A 6,329-nucleotide genomic window follows, 5' to 3' on the forward strand; every position below is an offset into this window, starting at 1 on the left:
ATAGGGTCTCATTGAGTTGTTCAGATCTTCATTTTTGCTGAGGCTGGATTTGAACTCACAATCCTCCTGCCTCAGCCTCCTGAGCCACTGGGATTACAGGCATGCACCAATATGCCAGCAAGACCACTCATTTTTATATAAGCATTTAAAACATCTTTTATATATCAATTAACTTCACATGAATAAATAAGAGAAAAAACTAGAGGAAAAATTATAAATATTATGACTACAATATAATTAGTACTGTAATTAAAAACAAAAAATTTCCTTTACCTAAGAAAGCCCTGAAACCTGGCAAATACTTTACTCAATTGAGGTAAAATTTTCAAACAATCTTTTAAGTGGAGGGTGGGGCTGTGGTCTAAGTCTGTCTTTCTGAACAGATAACTCAACCTCCTGTTCTGCATTAAACCTAAAATATTATTAATCTTTGGATTTCAGAATCCTTCTTGACACACCTCTTCCTTTCATCATGTCTGTTTTTTGTTTTTTAATTTCAAAATCTTTCCTATTATCCTCAGTTTTTGTCTGGATTTGCTCATTCATTCATCACTTACCTTACCAAGTGCCTATTATCGGCCAAATGTCCATTATCAGAGAGCTAGACACTGGTCCTTGCTCTTAGGAAGCTCAACTAAAGTTGCAATCTGTGATCTTAATCACCAGACTGCAAGCTTTAGCAAAGGCTTTGTATTTCCAGAAGCTAGCAGCATCTGGCATATAGCACTCTAAAAATGCTTGTTGTATGACTAGATTACTTTAGCAAGCTCTTTTTATAATCCATAAATATTTTAGTATGTATCCTCAAAATGGACTCTTATTTTTCTTTCTTTTTTAAAACACAAGTGCAATATGTGCACACAATGCAAAAATAACACAGAAAGGTATAAGGTAAAAAGTGAATTTCCCAATTTCCTAAATTCTGTTTCCAGAAGTGACTACTATCTTATGTATCTTTTCAGAATGCTCCCATGTTAGTATAACACACACACACACACACACACACACACACACACATACACTTCTGAAACAAGTTCTTTGACAGTTTCTGACTATAGTTTTTCAACCTTCTAATCCAGTAGTTCTCCAAGTTTGGTCCTTGGATCATTAGCATCATCTGGGAACCTGTGTGAACTGCACATTCTCAGGTCCCACTCCAGAGCTGTTGAATCAGAAACTCTGGGGGAGGAGTTGTCCAGATTTCTGATGCACACTGACACTGCTCTAATAGAGTTATGGCAATTTTTTTGAACTGTCCTACATATGGCAGACATTGCTATCTTGTCTGTTTACCACTCCTGATTCCAAATGCTTTCCTCCTCTTTTTGACTGAATCTGGACCTATCAATCTATCAAGCCCAGAAAGTCTTGGTTCTTTTCCAAAATGGTCACTATCACAGCTCACACTAATCCTTCTTGGCCCATTCCCTAAACTATCACGACACACATAGTGCCTCACCATACAATTTAACAATTAGCTTTATATCTTCGATGTCAGAGAACAGTTCTTTACTCTTCTCCAACAGGCCATAAGCTCCTTGAAGACATGAACTGTATTTTTGTATCTCTTTCCCTACCCCTGAACTGAAGACAAAATGAATTCTTTTTTTTTTTTTTTTTTTGGTGTGTGTGATACTCAGGATTCAATATAGGACCTTGTTCGTGCGAGGCAAGTGCTCTAACACTGAGCTATAGCCCCACCACTCAAAATTTTATTTTGAGACAGGGTCTTGCTTAGTTGTTCAGGTGGGCCTTGAACTTAAAATCCTCCTGTCTCAGCTGAGTAGCTGGTATTACAGATATGTGCCACCATGCCTGGCACATAAATGGAATTTTAATAGACCTGCTGGTTAATGAATTCCCCAAGATAAGAAATGCTGGTAAATCTTTTTTGTTTGTTTGTGGTGCTTAGGATCAAATCCAGAAGCCTCATGCATGTTAGTCAAGCACACTATCACTGAACTACATTGATAAATTTTTAATAGATAAAGATTATGGAATTTTAAGCTGTAGTCCCAGTTCTATAGCATTGGATAAATTCAGTTCTCAGGATGATGTCTATGAAAGTGTCAGGGTTGGACTCAATACTTATTTTCAGTTTGAATAATATATGATTTTATAAAATGTCTCATGTAGGAATACCTTAATCTATTATTCTCTCATAATGCTTTGCTTAGAATACTAACAGGACAATTTTTAGATGTGACTTGTTAGATGCAGTTAGACAGTTAGATGCAGTGTTTCCCAGTTAGCTAGTAAACTCTTTCAATAGGAAAAATATTTTATTCAACTGAAACTAACACCATACATAATATTAGCTTAAGGCCTGGTCTGGCAGCACATACCAGTAATCCCAGCAGCACCATGTCTCAAAATTAAAGAAGGGCACAGAGAGTAGCTTGCTTAACACACGTGAGGCAAATCCCAAAACCACAAAATAAAACAAACAAAAAACAGCTCAATATATCTGCAGAAAATTATATGGAAAAAATCTTTGAGCTTCATTTTAGTAGAGAACCTATACATATATCTGCTGTCCCCCAAAGGGTCCTTCTGATTATTTATTACAAATACCATGCATTGATATACAGTAAAAAACTGCTTTTATTCTGATATCACCAGGGTTAGTCGGTCACATAAGGCAAAAGAATGTGACAAATGTATATCACACGTACTAAGTAATAAACTGAAAAGGCAGTAAGCCTTAGACCATCCTACTGCAACATGTAAATAAAAATGGCTCTGTAGGCTTAAGCAGCATATACCAACTCAAACTATTGGGCATAAACAGGCTTCTTGATACAAGACTCTTATTTGCAAATTTTCAGAAACATCAGGGTGGACTGAGGCCTTTGAGAGGTGAGTGATGATGAGAAGTTGAATCTAACAGGAGACACAGCAAAAAGAAACTGAAGGGCAAGATGAAGAACAGAAGGGCAACAAGAGACCATCACCCTTTGATGAAAAGAAGCAATGGAAATACACTGATTTACCACTAGACCATTATAACCCAGGCATCTGGGGTTGCAAAGACAATCCCTGACCTCAAGGAGCTAATAGTCCTAAGGGTAAGACCTGGCATATACCCTACTGTGTGTGCTTAATTCTAATTGGGAAAATCAAGCAGGTAAGGCTTCACAAAGAAGGGAGTGATTTAGTGAAGTCTTTGAAATGTGGAGGAGGATTTGCTAAGGGAGAAAAAGGCAGTTTGAGCTAGTTATTTTGGGGGCAAAACATTCACATATTTTTATAGCTGTTCATTTGGGACTTCAAATCAAGGGCTTCTTAGATGCGGCACCACCGTGAGTGATCTTTCTCCCCTTCACATTATCTTAAATACTGAAATGTTAAAGCCCAACATTGGAGCAGAACCAGAAGTCCCAGAGTGAGGTGAGCGTTCGCCAAATCTGCTCTGTCACCTCCAAGGCCAGCTAGCCCAGCTACCCCATTCCTGCTTTCCTGGCAGCTAGGAAAAGAAGGCTAATTATACTCACTAGAAGAGATAGGCTGAGGGAAAAATCTGGATGCAGCAAGCAAGGAATACACTGTTCTGCCACTAAGCCACCATAGGAGAGCTTTCCTACCTCCCAAGTCATGAGGAACCTAGTTTACCTGTGACAATGTGGCCAGCCATGCAGCGGGTGGGGAAGGAGAGATTTCATGAAAAGGAAGGGGGAAGCACTGTATTAGGAAGTGCTGAGGTATTAAGTGAGATGATCTTAATAAAATGCTTAGCAAGATCCCTGACACACAGCAAGTACTGGATGAATGTCAGCTCTTATTAATATCACATTTTATTACAGTAACACCTCAACTGTACTCCGACAATAAGATATTCTTCCTGCAGCCCACTTTATGACGTTTTAGAGCAACTCCGCTAAACACATGACAAGTGTTTTTTCGAAAATATTTAAAGGTTTGAGATCAAATTCCATCTCCACTGGCCTTAAGAGCCCAAGCACCTGAGTTCGACAATCATCCCTGCCACTGGTCAGCCCCGTGACCTTGGGCCCAGCACTTCACCAATCGGTGCCTCAGTTTCCTCGGCTGTGAAGTGCGGCTAAGGAGCCCTCTCCCCGCAGGGCGGTCGTGGGGTCCCAGCAGTGGCCACCCCCTGCTGCTTCGGGGCAGCACAGGGCAGGGCGAGCCAGGCCCCTCTTCCGTGCCCCCCCCCCTCCCGCTCTAAGGCGGCCGGAGCAGATGGATGCCCAGTCCGGGGAGACCGCCGAGCTCTGCCGCCTGCAGAACGCGAGCAAGAAATGGGGTGGCCCTGCAGGGGTCCCTGGGACTGTGGGTGTCGGAAGAAGGCTCGACCCGAGTCGTTCACACGCTGTCGCCCGCGGGCAGGGCGCGGGGAGCCGCGGCGGGAGGGCGGGCTGACCCGGGGAGGGGCGGAGAGTAGGGGGCCGGAGTTGGTCGGCTGGCATTGCAGACCCCGGGCCCTGTCGACGGCGAAAACCCGGAGCCGAGGGCAGGGAGAAGGAGCGACGCCCCCGCGCACAGCGCCGCGCGCCGGGGGCGGGTAGGGCTGAGGCGCTCACTCACCTGAGGCGCGGACGCCGCGGTCAGTGCAGCAGTAAGCAGCAGCAAGCAGCAGCAAGCAGCAGCGGCAGCGGTGAGGGGTGGGAGGAGGAGCGCGACGGGCGCGCAGGCGCACTGAGGATGCCAGGGCTGCGCAGGCGCACTACGCTCGCCTGCCGCGGGAACTACCAAGGAGATGGCGACTGAGGCGGGAGGGGCTGGCGGCGCCATACTGGGTGTAGTTTTTCTTGCTGCGGAGTCTCCTCCGAGAAATCTGAGGGGCCGAGAGGGAGGGGTGTGGAATGCTATGTCGGCACAACCTCCTCCCCTTCCTCTGAGTCACATCCTTAATAAATCCCTAAGATCCACGCGTGCCTCTTTTAAGGAGGCTTGAGGCAGTACCCAAGGTCACAAGGCCCCCAGCACAGTGCGTGGCACATGGAAGGGGCTTGGTAAATTTTTGTGAATGAACACAGTATCTTCAGAGCTAGAATTCGAGACTCGCGGCTCCTAATTCCCAATCCTCTTTTACATCCCCTCTAGAACTACCAGTCACATTATTTGTTTTTTTGAGTGCAACATGAGAGATGGAATTTTTGTTTTCCAGAATCACTGCACACATTAAACTTAATAACCCAACAATTTAAATAACACTAAAATGCACAGGACATAATCCCTCTCCCTTAGGAGTTTTATTCGTTGATCTATTATTTCTTTTAATGTTATGTATCTGGGACTAGAGACTATTCTCTGAACTAAATGAGGGCAAATTGAATAAAAACAACCAAATCTTCCAGAGGCAGTGATATTGTTATTCATCATGCACAATTCCTGAACCAAATTTGGATAAAGGAAAAACTGATTTTTGAGCACAGCTCTTTATTATACACTTAGGTTTGTTCATTAACATTTACTGAGTGCCAAGTTGGCTGTACTTCGCCCTCCACTGTCCATATGTCTATGGTTATATTATTAAACCATGCCTGAGTTCATTTATAATGACAAAAAAAAAATAGAAACCACCTCATAAATTTATGATAAGGACTAAATGATGCTTAGTGCTCAATAAGTATTATTTTTCTGTGTTTTATTTAGCTGTTGAGGATAAAAATCACACTTCCAATCCTTCAGTTTGAACAAGTACTCATAACAAAATATACAATATAATAAGTAAACTAGAGGAGGTGTGATTACCTTTGGAAGTGATCTATCCTCATTTTATAGGTGAGGACGTTTGGGATAAGAGAAGAGGATTCACTTCAAGCTCTGCATTCTTGCCATTACACTACTCTGCTTCTGCAGGAGTGGGTAATCAGCACCATTCTTTTCATTGTGAAGTTAGCTTTCCTTGAGGTTGAAATTTCCCTTCTTGTTCTACTATGGACAGCATAATCCATTCTTAAATCTTCAATAACTAGACATCTCTCTCAAGTTTTATCTCTATTCCAGACTTCTCTACTCAGTTTTCCCCCTTTATGTCTGACAAGACTAGTTGAATTCTCCATTTGATATCCCAAATTGAACTACTAGGTTTTCCATCTCAAGCTCAATCCACTTGTTCAAGCCTTCATTCTCAGGAGCAAACTGATAACCAGTGTTCTAAATCTGTTACTTAATCTAATCCTTACAGTATCCCTGTAATATAGTTTCTGTCCTTCTCCTGACCTTACAGGTAAGAGGTTAAATAGCTTTTTCCCAATAAGATAGGAAGTGGCAGAGCTGGGTTTTAACACAAAGGCTCCATGTCTGCCATGTTCCAGACACCATAAGCTGCAGACAGTTCTGCCCAACTCATTCACTGTCAACAC

The 6,329-nt window shown here is 42.7% G+C and overlaps 1 protein-coding gene across 5 annotated transcripts in view; it reads right to left on the bottom strand.

Moving 5' to 3' along the window:
* Positions 1 to 6,329, bottom strand: part of Ndrg3 (NDRG family member 3) — a 162,585-nt gene that overhangs the window by 56,845 nt on the left and 99,411 nt on the right. For 3 of the 5 annotated variants that reach the window (XM_013360570.4, XM_013360571.4, XM_005329865.5), the window contains exon 1: positions 4,546 to 4,604. The gene's annotated coding sequence lies outside the window, so the exon portion shown is untranslated. Of the gene's footprint in view, positions 1 to 4,545; positions 4,605 to 6,329 lie in introns of those variants that run through there. The other 2 variants (XM_040274195.2, XM_040274194.2) reach the window with 1 other exon arrangement.

Source organism: Ictidomys tridecemlineatus, chromosome 5, assembly GCF_052094955.1.
Source record: "Ictidomys tridecemlineatus isolate mIctTri1 chromosome 5, mIctTri1.hap1, whole genome shotgun sequence".
Classification (NCBI taxonomy): domain Eukaryota; kingdom Metazoa; phylum Chordata; class Mammalia; order Rodentia; family Sciuridae; genus Ictidomys; species Ictidomys tridecemlineatus.